The sequence below is a fragment of the Bufo gargarizans genome, chromosome 10 (assembly GCF_014858855.1).
Source record: "Bufo gargarizans isolate SCDJY-AF-19 chromosome 10, ASM1485885v1, whole genome shotgun sequence".
Classification (NCBI taxonomy): Eukaryota; Metazoa; Chordata; class Amphibia; order Anura; family Bufonidae; genus Bufo; species Bufo gargarizans.
In genome coordinates this window covers 66,083,839-66,099,925 of record NC_058089.1, presented here as the reverse complement: position 1 = coordinate 66,099,925, position 16,087 = coordinate 66,083,839, and the positions used below count along the sequence as shown (strand labels likewise).

The window sequence follows — 16,087 nt, the reverse complement described above, 5'->3', positions numbered from 1 at the left end:
GCCACGTCCGTAACAATCTGCTCTATAAAAATTTCACTTGACTGAACCCCTCAGGTGAACGCTGTAAAAATAAATAAATAGAAACTGTGCTAAAACAACCAATTTTTGGGTCACCTTGCCCCATAAAGTGTTATAATGAATGATCAAAAAATCATATCTACCCAAAAATAGTACTAATAAAACTGGCACCTTATCCCCTAGTTTCCAAAATGGGGTCACTTCTTGGGAGTTTCTACTGTAAGGGTGCATCAGGGGGCTTCAAATGGGACATGGCATCTAAAAACCATATGGAGTTCCTTTTCTTCTGCGCCCTGCCGTGTGCCCATACAGCAGTTTATGACCACATGTGGGGTGTTTCTGTAAACCGCAGAATCTGGGTAATAAATATTGAGTTTTGTTTGGCTGTTAACCATCGATGTGTTAAAGAAAAAAATGGATTAAAATGGAAAATCTGCCCAAAAAGTGAAATTTAAAAATTTGATCTCCATTTTCCTTTAATTCTTGTGGAACGCATAAAGGGTTAACAAAGTTTGTAAAATCGGTTTTGAATACCTTGAGGGTGTAGTTTCTACAATGGGGTCATTTATGGGGGTATCCACTATGTAGGCCCCACAAAGTGACTTCAGACCTGAACTGGTCCTTATAAAGTGGGTTTTGGCAATTTTCTTAAAAATTTCAAGAATTGCTTCTAAACTTCTAAGCCTTCTAACTTCTAAAAAAATAAAATGACATTTCCAAAATGATGCCAACATAAAGTAGACATATGGGGAATGTTAAGTAATAAATATTTTATGAGGTATCACTTTCTGTTTTAAAAGCAGAGAAATATAAATTTAGAAAATTGCTAATTTTTCAAATTTTGGGGTAAATTTGGGATTTTTTCATAAATAAAGGTGAAATATTTTGACTCAAATTTATGCCTATCATGAAGTACAATGTGTCACGAGAAAACAATCTCTGAATGACTTGGATAAATAAAGGCGTGCCAAAGTTATTACCACATAAAGTGAGATATGTCAGTTTTGCAAAATTAGGCCTGGTCAGGAAGGGGGCAAATGGCCCAGATGGGAAGTGGTTAATTTCTCAGAGATTCTTTGGAACATGGTGGAATCTGATTGGTTGACATGGGCAACTAAGGGTACTTTCACACTAGCGTTTTTCTATTCCGGCATTGAGTTCCGTCCTAGGAGCTCAATACCGGAAAATAACTGATCAGTTTTATCCCCATGCATTCTGAATGGAGAGCAATCCGTTCAGGATGTCTTCAGTTCAGTCTTTTTGACTGTTCAGGACAGAGATAATACTGCAGCATGCTACCGTTTTATCTCCGGCCAAAAAAACTGAACACTTGCCTGAATGCCGCATCCGGCATTTTTTTCCATAGGAATGTATTAATGCCGGATCTGGGGAAATTTCGCACCATTCGGTATTCTGCGCAGGCGCGGTGAGGGAAGGTCGCTTGCAGGCTGACAGAATACCGAACGGCGTGAGATTTCCCCAGGGCACGAGGCAGGCAAAAGGATGCGAATGATGCCTGGCCCGGAAGGCGTGACTTGAGGTGGGAGACGGGAGCGCGCCCCTGCTCCTAGAGGAGGCACGGATAATTAGAATAGCAGAGTTAGGTGCAGCTGACATTAGCACATCGCTGTCAGCCAGTGTAATACTGAAAATTCTAGTGACAGAAACCCTTAAGACATGGCTGCTTTCTTCCAGGAACAGCGCCACTCTTGTCCCTGGGTTGTGCCCAGTATTGCAGAGAATGGCACTGAGGTGCAATACCACACACAACCTGTGGACTCGTGTGGCATTGTTTCTGGGAGAAAGCAGCCATGTTGGTCTACCCTTGGACAAGCCCTTCTGGATAGTTTGGTTTCTAGGGACTGTTTAGGGTCGGCGCCGCAATCAGACAAAACCCTAGTACTCCCCGACACGCCTCTGGCAGACGGCGCACACATAGCCACAGCAGGGCTGTAACATAGAAAGAACAGCTCCTGCTCCTCGGCCCGCCCCCAACTGACTGCTCCACGCGCTACAGACAGCAGGGTCACGTGATCGGCGCGCCGTCAACGTCCTTTATCTCAGCAGCGGAAGGTAAGTGAGGGGAGTGGTGTAGTGGTCACTGCAGAGGTCCCATCTGTACACGGCTGGGAGGGGAGTGATGTAGTGAGTGGCAGGATAAGTGCTGTGGGTTCTGCTGCCGTTTTATTAATCAATATCTTCCATATCAAGTCACAGAACCGTTCAGTGTGTGAGTGGCTGTAGCTTCCAAAATGTCGGATTTCGTATCTACGGCGGCGGCCATTTTCCTGTAGACTTGGCTTCACTAAAGGCGATTTACACTTGTGTAAGCTCCATGAGCCGTGCGGACCTTGTGATGTCACAGGTCAGGTGGGTTGATGCAGCAGCGTTGATGTGCTGTTGTCATAAAGATTAGTAATCAAACTGAGGGCTCTTTCACACCTGTGTTCTTTTCTTCCCGCATAGAGTTCCGTCGTCGCGGCTCTATGCCGGAAGAATCCTGATCAGTTTTATCCTAATGCATTCTGAATGGAGTGAAATCCGTTCAGGATGCATCAGGATGTCTTCAGTTCAGGACCGCAACGTTTTTTGGCCGGAGAAAATACTGCAGCATGCTGCGCTTTTTGCTCCGGCCAAAAATCCTGAACACTTGCCGCAAGGCCGGATACGGAATAAATGCCCATTGAAAGGCATTGATCCGGATCCGGCCTTAAGCTAAACGTTGTTTCGGCGCATTGCCGGATCCGACGTTTAGATTTTTCTGAATGGTTACCATGGCTGCCGGGACGCTAAAGTCCTGGCAGCCATGGTAAAGTGTAGTGGGGAGCGGGGGAGCAGTATACATACCGTCCGTGCGCATGGAGCGCTCTGACGTCATTCTGGAGCACCCTGGGAGCCGCACGGACTGTAAGTATACCGCTCCCCACTACTACTATGGCAACCAGGACTTTAATAGCGTCCTGGGTGCCATAGTAACACTGAACGCATTTTGAAGACGGATCCGTCTTCAAATGCTTTCAGTACACTTGTGTTTTTCCGGATCCGGCGTGTAATTCCGGCAAGTGGAGTACACGCCGGGTCCGGACAACGCAAGTGTGAAAGAGGCCTAAGCCTATAATCATGGTGTTTACTGTGGGTTTGGGAGCGAGGCTTTCGATGGCACGTGACCCTGTGACGTCACTAGGTCCCTATGGCTCATAGACTTTAGACCCTACCCTTGTTCACAGTGTTGCTGGGCTTTCAGGTGTAAGGCTACTTTCACACTAGCGGTTTTGTTTTCCGGCACAGAGTTCCATCCTAGGGGCTCAATACCGGAAATGAAATGATCAGTTTTATCCTATTGCCTTCTGAATGGAGAGTAATCCGTTCAGGATGCATCAGTTCAGTCCCTCTTCCGTTTTTTTCGACGGAGAAAATACCACAGCATGCTGCAGTTTTCTCTCCGGCCACAAATATAGAACACTTGCCGGATCCGGTATTAATTTACATTGAAGTTTATTAGTGCCGGATCTGGTGTTCTGTCAGAAAACCTTACCTCATCAGATTCCCTTACCCCATGTGACTTCCGGGGTTGTGCACCTCCACGCAAGTGCAGTACCAGGGCATGGGTAAGGTAAAATTACAGTGAGCGTTGAATCGTGGACGCGCGAATGGACACCGCGTGTGCACTCTCAGGGTTAAGGAGATCTGGCGGTCTTTTGTCTTGCCCTTAAGGACGCAGCCTTATTTCACCTTTTTAATTTTTATTTATTAAAAAATACCAAATTTACCCAAAATTTGTTAAAAAAATTGCAAATACATAGTAATACCTACAAAAATAATTATTACTTTACATTCCCCATATGTCTACTTCATGTTTGGATAATTTTGGGAATGATATTTTATTTTTTGGGGACGTGTCAAGGCTTAGAAGTTTAGAAGCAAATCTTGAAATTTTTAGGGACCAGTTCAGGTCTGAAGTCACTTTGCGAGGCTTACATAATAGAAACCACCCAAGAATGACCCCATTCTATAAACTACACCCCTCAAGGTATTTTAAAACTGATTTTACAAACTTTGTTAACCCTTTAGGTGTTCCACAAGAATTAATGGAAGGGCACCGCATTACTATATACGCTTGCTGTACTTATTGATCTTTCTGTATAACATAAGTGTATGCTTGTCCTTCTTTATCATAAATTTCTCAATAAAAAGAGATTTGTTAAAAAAAAAAAAAAGAATTAATGGAAAATAGAGATACAATTTAAAAATTTCACCTTTTTGGCAGATTTTCCATTTTTATAATTTTTTTCCAATTACAAAGCAAGGGTTAACAGCCAAACCAAACTCAATATTTATGGCCCTGATTCCGTAGTTTACAGAAACACCCCATATGTGGTCGTAAACAGCTGTACCGGCACACGGCAGGGCGCAGAAGGAAAGGAATGCCATACGGTTTTTGGAAGGCAGATTTTGATGGACTGTCCCATTTGAAGCCCCCCTGATGCAACCCTAAAGTAGAAACTCCATAAAAGTGACCCCATCTAAGAAACTACACCCCTCAAGATATTCAAAACAGATTTTGCAAACGTCGTTAACCCTTTAGGTGTTCCACAAGAGTTATTGGCAAATGGAGATGAAATTTCAGAATTTCAATTTTTTGGGCAAATTTTCTATTTTAATCCATTTTTCCCAGTAACAAAGCAAGGGTTAACAGCCAAACAAAACTCAATATTTATGGCCCTGATTCTGTAGTTTACAGAAACACCCCATATGTGGTCGTAAACTACTGTACGGGCACACGGCAGGGCGCAGAAGGAGAGGAATGCCATATGGTTTTTGGAAGGCAGATTTTGCTGGACTGTTTTTTTTTTTTTTTTTTTACACCATGTCCCATTTGAAGCCCCCCTGATGCACCCCTAGAGTAAAAACTCCAAAAAAATGGCCCCATTTTAGAAACTACTGGATAGGGTGGCAGTATTGTTGGTACTAGTTTAGGGTACATATGATTTTTGGTTGCTCTATATTACACTTTTTGTGAGGCAAGGTAACAAGAAATAGCTGTTTTGGCACCGTTTTTATTTTTTGTTATTTACAACATTCATCTGACAGGTTAGATCATGTTATATTTTTATAGACCAGGTTGTCACGGATGCGACGATACCTAATATGTTTACATTTTTTTAAATTTATGTAAGGTTTACACAATGATTTCATTTTTGAAGCAAAAAAGAATGTTTAAGGGTTTCCATAGTCTGAGAGCCATAATTTTTTCAGTTTTTGGGCGATTACCTTGGATAGGGTATGATTTTTGCGGGATGAGATGACTGTTTTATTGGCACTATTTTGGGGGTGCGTGTGACTTTTTGATCGCTTGCTATTACACTTTTTGTGATGTAAGGTGACAAAAAATGGTTTATTTAGCACAGTTTTTATTTTAATTTTTTTACGGTGTTCATCTGAGGGGTTAGGTCATGTGATATTTTTATAGAGCCGGTCGATACAGACGCGGCGATACCTAATGTTAACTTTTTTTTTATTTATGTAAGTTTTACACAATAATTTCATTTTTAAAGCAAAAATTAATCGTGTATTAGTGTTTCCATAGTCTGAGAGCCATAGCTTTTTTAGTTTTTGGGCAATTATCTTATGTAGGGTCTCATTTTTTGCGGGATGAGAGGACGGTTTGATTGGCACTATTTTGGGGTGCATATGACTTTTTGATCGCTTGCTATTACACTTTTTGTGATGTAAGGTGACAAAAAATGGTTTATTTAGCACAGTTTATTTTTTTACGGTGTTCATCTGAGGGGTTAGGTCATGTGATATTTTTATAGAGCCGGTCGATACGGACGCGGTGATACCAAATATGTATACTTTTCTTTTATTTATGTAAGTTTTATTCAATAACAGCTTTTTTAAAACCCCAAAAATGTTTTAGTGTCTCCATATTCTGAGCCATAGTTTTTTTTTTTTTTGGGCAATTGTCTCAGGTAGGGGCTAATTTTTTGCGGGATGAGGTGACGGTTAGATTGGTACTATTTTGGTGAGAAACGCCTTATTAGATCGCTTGCTGTTGTACTTTTTGTGATGAAAGGTGACAAAAAATGGTTTATTTAGCACAGTTTTAATTTTTAATTTTTTACGATGTTCATCTGAGGGGTTAGGTCATGTGATATGTTTATAGAGCCGGTCGATACGGACGCGGTGATACCTAATATGTATACTTTTTCCCCCCTATTTTTTTACCAATTTTTTTTTTACTTTTATTTTGGGGAAAATGACGTTTTTGTTTACTTTTACTTGAAACTTAAATTTTTGGGGGAGAAAACTTTATTTTAAAAAAAATCCACATTTTTTTTTGTCCCACTTTGGGACTTGAACTTTTGGGGGTCTAATCCTTTACAATGCATTCCAAAACTTCTGTATTGGAATGCATTGGCTGTATGAGTAATACTGTGTGTATTAATTATACAGCTTCCGGCCTGTGAGATTCAGGAGCCTTCTTTAGACATCGCGCTGCCTTCCATGCCATAGGGTTCCCCCCAAAGTCGCAAACCGCAGGTCTGAATTGACTTGCGGTTTGCGGCGATCGCCGACACGGGCGACCCTACCCCGCGCATTTAGCCGTGGTGCCTGCTCAATGATTTGAGCAGGCACCGTGTTCTGATCACCGCCCGCTGGGCGGCAGTGATCGGAACTATAGAACCGGTATGTCATGGGTCCTTAAGGACTCGGAATCCATTCCGTATCGGTATGTCATGGGTCCCTAAGGGGTTAAATCTCCTTACCCTCAATCCGCACATGCGCAGTGTGAGGGTAAGGAGATTTAACAAGACAAAAGACCGCCAGATCTCCTTACCCCTTAGAGCGCACGAGTGGTTGGGCGCACCCGCGGTGTCCGTGCGCGCGTCCATGAGTCAACGCTTACTGTAATTTTACCTGGTACTGTGCTTCCACAGAGGCGTCGTGCAATGGTACTGTGCTTGCATGGACTAAGCCCAGTCTGAGATCAACTGAGACGCTTTATGCGCCATTCACATAGTGGGTTGATATTTCCATTTCTCCCACCACTCTATATGGTTGTTATCACAACCAATCTCAGCTGGCAGAGTCACCGCGGACGGTGGTATGGTAGTGTTCTGCCCTTACAGTGGTAAGGGTGAGAGAGAGTGCACATCTCTTCACCCGCCTAATTGTCAAAGCAATACACCTACCAGTGAAGTGGTGTACTGTGTTTTTAACACCCCTTAATTTTTGGGTTCTGTTTAAGATCAATTAAAGAGTGCACCTCGCACACACTTAGCATTTAGGTTTTACTTGTATTCAAATAAAAGTTAAGTATTAATTTATACCTGGGTCAAGACAGGTTCTATTGCCTGGATAGGCATTTGTAAATAAACTAGTAAAATGACCTTACCCAGGTCAGGTCCTAATTATATTCAGTGCTTGCATGGAGGCGAGGGGTGAGGGAATCTGACGAGGTAAGGTTTTCTGACAGAACACCGGCATTAAATCTTCCGGCAAAACGGATCTGGTTTTCTGGTCTGCATATGCGCAGACTTTTAAAAATGCAAAAAATAATTATACTGGATCCATTTTTCCGTATGACACCAGAGAGACGGATCCAGTATTTCAATGCATTTGTCAGACGGATCCGGATCCGGCTGACAAGTGCCATCAGTTTACGTCCGGATCTGCCTGCCTTAATCCTCTGCCGCAAGTGTGAAAGTACCCTAAGTCTGCTTTTACACTGGCGTTTTGGCTTTCCGTTTGTGAGATCCGTTCAGGATCAGTTTTGCTCTAATGCATTCTGCATGAGAAAGGATCCGCTCACAATGCATCAGTTTGCCTCAGTTCAGTCTCCATTCAGCTTTGGAGGCGGACAGCAAAACGTGGCTTGCAGCGTTTTGGTGTCCATCTGATGAAACTGAGACAAACGGATCCGTTCTGACACACAATGTAAGTCAATAGGGACGGATCCATTTTCTATGACACAATCTGGCACAATAGAAAACCGATCCATCCTCCATTGACTTTTAGTGGTGTTCAAGATGGATCCGTCTTGGCTATGTTATAGATAATACAAACGGATCCGCTCTGAACAGATGCAGACTGATGTATTATCTGAACGGATCCATCCATGACTGATCCGCACAAAATGCGAGTGTGATAGTAGCCAAGGTACAAGTTTTGCCATTTTTACAGTAATGTATGTGCTCTTTCACACTTGTGTTTAACTTTTCTGGTATTGAGATCCAGCAGAGGATCGCAATACTGGAGAAAAACGCTTCCGTTTTGTCCCGATTCATTGTCAATGGGGAGAAAAACTGAACGGAATGCTCCAAAATGCATTCTGTTCCGTTTGATTGTGTTCCCATACCAGAGAGCAAACCGCAGCAAGCAGCATTTTTCTGTCCGGCGTGTGATGCGGTTATAATATGCTAATTAGCCTCTAGGAGCAGGGGGGTCGTTGCCCCTGCTCCTAGAGGCTCTGTTCTCCCACCTCTGGCCACACCTTTCTACGCCCCGCTCCTAGAGGCTAATTAGCATATTATAACTATATTATAGTTATATTTCTGGAGTTACTGGGCATAGATAAAAGTAGGAATAGGCTAGTTAGGTTCAGCTGACATTAGCACATCGCTAATGTCAGCTAGTTTAATGCCTCATTCACACTTCAGTGTTCAGTCAGTGATTTTCATCAGTGATTTGTGAGCCAAAACCAGGTGCGGCTCTAAACACAGAGCAGGAGCAGATCTTTCCCTTCTACCTCATGTCTGTGGAGGCTCCACTTCTGGTTTTGGCTCACAAATCACTGATGGAAATCACTGACCAAACACTGAAGTGTGAACGAGGCCTAATAGGGTTAATTCTGGTGACGGAAACCCTTTCAAGTCAGCTTGTAGTTTATGGACATCTTCCATAGACTGTACAGTATTACATAGCTTAGTGTCATCTGCAAAATTAGAAATGGTGCTATTAATCCCGTCCTTGATATCATAAATAAATTAACCCCTTAAGGACTGGGCTCCTTTTCACCTTCAGGACCAGGCCATTTTTTGCAAATCTGACCAGTGTCACTTTATGTGGTGATAACTTTAAAACTCTTTGACTTATCTAGGCCATTCTGAGATTGTTTTTTCATCACATATTGTACTTCATGACACTGGTAAAATGGAGTAAAAAAAAAAAACATTTTTATTTATAAGAAATACCAAATTTGCCCAAAATTTTTGAAAAATTGCAAATTTCCAAGTTTCAATTTCTCTACTTCTATAATACATATTAATACCTACAAAAATAGTTATTACTTTACATTTCCCATATGTGTACTTCATGTTAGGATCATTTTGGAAATTACATTTTATTTTTGGGGGATGTTACAAGGCTTAGAAGTTTAGAAGTAAATCTTGAAATTTCTCAGAAATTTTCAAAAAACAACTTTCTAGAAACTACACCCCTCAAGGTATTCAAAACTGATTTTTACAAACGTCGTTAACCCTTTAGGTGTTCCACAAGAATTAATGGAAAATAGAGATACCATTTCAAAATTTCACTTTTTGGGCAGATTTTCCATTTTAATATTTTTTTCCAGTTACAAAGCAAGGGTTAACAGCCAAACAAAACTCAATATTTATGGCCCTGATTCTGTAGTTTACAGAAACCCCCCATATGTGGTCGTAAACTGCTGTACGGGCACACGGCAGGGCACAGAAGTAAAGGAATGCCATACGGTTTTTGGGAGGCAGATTTTGCTGGACAGTTTTTTTTTTTTTTTTACACCATGTCCCATTTGAAGCCCCCCCAATGCACCCCTAGAGTAGAAACTCCAAAAAAGTGACCCTATTTTTTGAAACTACGGGATAGGGTGGAAGTTTTGTTGGTACTAGTTTAGGGTACATATGGTTTTTGGTTGCTTTATATTACACTTTTTGTGAAGCAAGGTAACAAGAAATAGCTGTTTTGGCACAGTTTTTTTTTTTTGTTATTTACAACATTCATCTGACAGGTTAGATCATGTGGTATTTTAATAGAGCAGGTTGTCACGGATGCGGCGATACCTAATATGTATACAATGTTTTTATTTATGTAAGTTTTACACAATGATTTCATTTTTGAAACAAAAAAACTCATGTTTTAGTGTCTCCATAGTCTGAGAGCCATAGTTTTTTCAGTTTTTGGGTGATTATCTTAGGTAGGGTCTCATTTTTTGCGGGATGAGATGACTGTTTTATTGGCACTATTTTGGGGTGCATATGATTTTTGGATTGCTTGCTATTACACTTTTTGTGATGTAAGGTGACAAAAAATTGTTTATTTAGCACAGTTTTTATTTTTTTACGGTGTTCACCTGAGGTGTTAGATCTTGTGATATTTTTATAGAGCCGGTCGATACGGACACGGCAATACCTAATATGTATACTTTTTTTAATTTAAGTTTTACATAGGGCTGCTCGATATCTCGAAAAAATAATCGAATCGCGATAATCGGCAAATGCGATATGGCGATTTGGCCGACCCGAAAATGCCGCGATTAAATATGAAGGGGCCCCGCGCACATAACTGGCTTTTTGTGTAAAGTATTTTCCTACTGTTTGAAACAAGCTCTCTCTGACTCCTATTGATAAAATAGCCAGCCTCTGTACTCACTATTACGATGAATGCACTGCAGCGAACTGCAGCGAGGTGGCCGGCTGGCGCGTGACTGACGTCACTTAGTAACGCTCCTGCTTCCTGAAGTGGGAGGAGCGTTACTAAGTGACGTCAGTCACGCGCCGGCCGGTCACCTCGCTGCCGCTCGCTGCAATACATTCATAGTACTGTGACAGTGAGTACAGACTACAGAGGCTGGCCATTTTATCAATAGGAGAGAGCTTGTTTCACACAGTAGTAAAATACTTCACACACAAAGCCAGTTATGTGCGCAGTTTAGGACACATAGGGCAATGAGGGGGACCAGCATAAGATGCTATATGTGTGTCTTATGCTGGCCCCCCTCATGGCCCTATGTGTCATAGCACACATCCCCTATAACAGTGCCATCCACAAGTCCCCCATAAGTGTCCTCCACAGATCTCCCCCATAACAGCGTCCTCCACAGATCTCCCCCATAACGGCGTCCTCCACAGATCTCCCCCATAACGGCGTCCTCCACAGATCTCCCCCATAACGGCGTCCTCCACAGATCTCCCCCATAACGGCGTCCTCCACAGATCTCCCCCATAACGGCGTCCTCCACAGATCTCCCCCATAACGGCGTCCTCCACAGATCTCCCCCATAACGGCGTCCTCCACAGATCTCCCCCATAACGGCGTCCTCCACAGATCTCCCCCATAACGGCGTCCTCCACAGATCTCCCCCATAACGGCGTCCTCCACAGATCTCCCCCATAACGGCGTCCTCCACAGATCTCCCCCATAACGGATAGGGATCGACCGATATTGATTTTTTAGGGCCGATACCGATAATTTGTGAACTTTCAGGCCGATAGCCGATAATTTATACCGATATTCTGGGAATTTTCATTTTTGAAAAAAAAATAAAAAATTCCCACAAATCTGCGGAAAATTTATGTTTATTGTTAATGTGTATTTTTTATTTTTTTTGTAAATCTTTCTTTTTCATTTATATTTAATATTTTGGTGTTTTTATAATTTTTTTTACTAACTTTTAACCCCCTTAGGGACTAGAACCCTTGTCATATTCACCCTGATAGAGATCTATCAGGGTGAATAGGAGCTCACACTGTCCCTGCTGCTGTGTGCTTTGTGCACACAGCAGCATGGAGCTTATCATGGCAGCCAGGGCTTCAATAGCGTCCTGGCTGCCATGGTAACCGATCGGAGCCCCAGCATTACACTGCTGGGGCTCCGATCGGAGGAGCAAGGGAGAGGGGATCCTGTGGAGGGGCGCACTGCGACTGGGGTGGGGGGGGCCCTATGCGCCACCACTGGGGGGGGGGCGCACTGCGCCACCAATGTCTGATACTGGGGGGCTTGGGGGGGCGCACTGCTCCACCAATGAAGCTTAATCCCACATTTATTCATATACAGGAGGCGGGAGCTGGCTGCAGGATCACATAGCCGGCTCCCGACCTCTATGAGCAGTAGCTGCGATCCGCGGCAGCTGAGGAGTTAACTACCGCAGATCGCAGCTACAGCTCATAGAGGCCGGGAGCCGGCTATGTGATCCTGCAGCTCCCGCCTCCTGTATATGAATGAATGATAGATTAATCTTCATTGGTGGCGCAGTGGCCATAGCTCCTCCCCTCCTCCTGTCCCCTCTCTCCTCATTGGCGGCAGCGGCAGGAGCAGCACAGGGGGAGGAGACACTGCTCCTTCTCCCCTGTGCTGCTAAGGGGAACACGGAGAGCGCTGTCAGCAGCGCGATCTGTGTTCCCCATACACTATCGGAATATCGGCAAAATAGATGCCGATACCGATAGTGTTCAAAATCCTGAATATCGGCCGATAATATCGGTAAATCCGATAATCGGTCGATCCCTAATAACGGCGTCCTCCACAGATCTCCCCCATAACGGCGTCCTCCACAGATCTCCCCCATAACGGCGTCCTCCACAGATCTCCCCCATAACGGCGTCCTCCACAGATCTCCCCCATAACGGCGTCCTCCACAGATCTCCCCCATAACGGCGTCCTCCACAGATCTCCCCCATAACGGCGTCCTCCACAGATCTCCCCCATAACGGCGTCCTCCACAGATCTCCCCCATAACGGCGTCCTCCACAGATCTCCCCCATAACGGCGTCCTCCACAGATCTCCCCCATAACGGCGTCCTCCACAGATCTCCCCCATAACGGCGTCCTCCACAGATCTCCCCCATAACGGCGTCCTCCACAGATCTCCCCCATAACGGCGTCCTCCACAGATCTCCCCCATAACGGCGTCCTCCACAGATCTCCCCCATAACGGCGTCCTCCACAGATCTCCCCCATAACGGCGTCCTCCACAGATCTCCCCCATAACGGCGTCCTCCACAGATCTCCCCCATAACGGCGTCCTCCACAGATCTCCCCCATAACGGCGTCCTCCACAGATCTCCCCCATAACGGCGTCCTCCACAGATCTCCCCCATAACGGCGTCCTCCACAGATCTCCCCCATAACGGCGTCCTCCACAGATCTCCCCCATAACGGCGTCCTCCACAGATCTCCCCCATAACGGCGTCCTCCACAGATCTCCCCCATAACGGCGTCCTCCACAGATCTCCCCCATAACGGCGTCCTCCACAGATCTCCCCCATAACGGCGTCCTCCACAGATCTCCCCCATAACGGCGTCCTCCACAGATCTCCCCCATAACGGCGTCCTCCACAGATCTCCCCCATAACGGCGTCCTCCACAGATCTCCCCCATAACGGCGTCCTCCACAGATCTCCCCCATAACGGCGTCCTCCACAGATCTCCCCCATAACGGCGTCCTCCACAGATCTCCCCCATAACGGCGTCCTCCACAGATCTCCCCCATAACGGCGTCCTCCACAGATCTCCCCCATAACGGCGTCCTCCACAGATCTCCCCCATAACGGCGTCCTCCACAGATCTCCCCCATAACGGCGTCCTCCACAGATCTCCCCCATAACGGCGTCCTCCACAGATCTCCCCCATAACGGCGTCCTCCACAGATCTCCCCCATAACGGCGTCCTCCACAGATCTCCCCCATAACGGCGTCCTCCACAGATCTCCCCCATAACGGCGTCCTCCACAGATCTCCCCCATAACGGCGTCCTCCACAGATCTCCCCCATAACGGCGTCCTCCACAGATCTCCCCCATAACGGCGTCCTCCACAGATCTCCCCCATAACGGCGTCCTCCACAGATCTCCCCCATAACGGCGTCCTCCACAGATCTCCCCCATAACGGCGTCCTCCACAGATCTCCCCCATAACGGCGTCCTCCACAGATCTCCCCCATAACGGCGTCCTCCACAGATCTCCCCCATAACGGCGTCCTCCACAGATCTCCCCCATAACGGCGTCCTCCACAGATCCCCCCATAACTATGTCATACCCAGCCGCGTCAGCGGCTCATATGGGAAAATCCAAGCAAATAGACCTCTAGCACAATTGCCTTAAAATATCGCATCGCATATCGTTATCGCAATTTTTGGGGCCTAATCGCATCGCACAAAATTCCCATATCGTGCAGCCCTAGTTTTACACAATGATTTCATTTTTAAAACAAAAAAAATGTTTTTTATTTTTTTGGGCGATTGTCTCAGATAGGCGCTAATTTTTGCGGGTGAGGTGACGATTAGATTGGTACTATTTTGGTGGGCGTACGCTTTATTGATCGCTTGCTGTTGTACTTTTTGTGATGTAAGGTGACAAAAAAATTGTTTATTTAGCACAGTTTTTATTTTTTACGGTGTTCATCTGAGGGGTTGGGTCATGTGATATGTTTAGAGCTGGTCGATACGGATGCGACAATACCTAATATGTCTATATGTCTTTTCCCTATTTTTTACAATTTTTTTTTTGACTTTATTTTTGGAAAAGGAATTTTTTTTTTCTTTACTTGAAACTTTTTTTGTAAAACTTTAATTTTATAAACTTTTTTTTTCTTCACTTTATTATTTGTCCCACTCTGGGACTTCAACATTACAGGGTCTGATCCCTGTTTCAATGCAGCACGATACATCTGTACATCTGCAGCCTTTTGCGCTCGTGTGAGAAAAATCTGCATGTTTGTTACCCAGACCCCAACCCGAACTTCTTCACAGAAGTTTGGGTTAGGTGTTGTGTACATTTTATTATTTTTCCCTTATAACATGGTTATTCTTAATACAGAATGCTTAGTAAAATAGGGATGGAGAGGTTAAAAAAATAAATAAAAATTATTAAACTCTCCTCATCCACTTGTTGGCAGTGCTATGGTTCGTCTTCATTCTTTTTCTTTGAGGAAATGGGAGGAAAAGGACCTTTGGTGACGTCACTGCGCTCATCACATGGTCCATCACCATGGTGACGTCACTGCGCTCATCACATGGTCCATCACCATGGTGACGTCACTGCGCTCATCACATAGTCCATCACCATGGTGATGTCACTGCGCTCATCACATGGTCCATCACCATGGTGATGGCTTCGGGCTCATCACATGATCCATCACCATGGTGATGGACCATGTGATGAGCGCAATGACGTCACCAAAGGTAATTTTCCTCCCAGGTCATCAAAGAAGAAGAATGAAGATGAGCCGGGCAGAGCAAACAAGTGGATGAGGTGAGTTTAATAATTTTTGCAATTTTTTTTAACCCTTCCATCCCTATTTTACTTAGCATTCTGTATTCAGAATGCTATTATTTTCCCTTATAACCATGTTATAAGGGAAAATAATAAAGATCGGGTCCCCACCCCGATTGTCACCTAGCAACCATGCGTGAAAATCGCACCGCATCCGCACTTGCTTGCGGATGCTTGCGATTTTCACGCAGCCCCATTCACTTCTGTGGGGCCTGCGTTGTGTGAAAAATGCACAATATAGAGCATGCTGCAATTTTCACGCAACGCACAAGTGATGCGTGAAAATCACAGCTCATGTGAACAGCCCCATAGAAATGAATGGGTCCGGATTCAGTGCGGGTGCAATGCGTTCACCTCACGCATTGCACCCGCACGGAAAACTCGCCCGTGTGAAAGAGGACTAAGGCCTCTTTCACACGGGCGTGAGTTTTTTTGCCCGGATAAGAGCCGGGTGCGTTGCGGGAAAATGCGCGATTTTTTCTGCGCAAGTGCAAAACATTGTCATGCGTTGCACTCGCGTGAGAAAAATCGCGCATGTCTGGTACCCAAACCCGAACTTCTTCACAGAAGTTCGGGCTTGGGATTGATGTTCTGAAGATTGTATTATTTTCCCTTATAACATGGTTATGACGTCATCGAAGGTCCTTAAGCTCTATTTAATGGAGCAGCTCACCCCAGGTCCTGTTCATCAGCAGCGGAGACACAAGGAGATGCCGGGCTTCGCGAGCAAGTGGACTAAGGTGAGTTAAATTATTTATTATTATTTTTTAACCCCTCTAGCGCTGTTTTACTATGCATTCTGTATTCAGAATGCTATTA

General features: G+C 44.6%; 1 protein-coding gene across 3 annotated transcripts in view; it reads left to right on the top strand.

Moving 5' to 3' along the window:
* Positions 1–1,965: 1,965 nt before the first annotated feature.
* The window catches only part of LOC122920677 (FGF1 intracellular binding protein), a 138,906-nt gene continuing 124,784 nt past the window's right edge, over positions 1,966–16,087 (top strand). The window contains exon 1 of one of the 3 annotated variants that reach the window (XM_044270368.1): positions 1,966–2,091. The gene's annotated coding sequence lies outside the window, so the exon portion shown is untranslated. The remainder of the gene's footprint in view (positions 2,092–16,087) is intronic. The other 2 variants (XR_006386927.1, XM_044270367.1) reach the window with 2 other exon arrangements.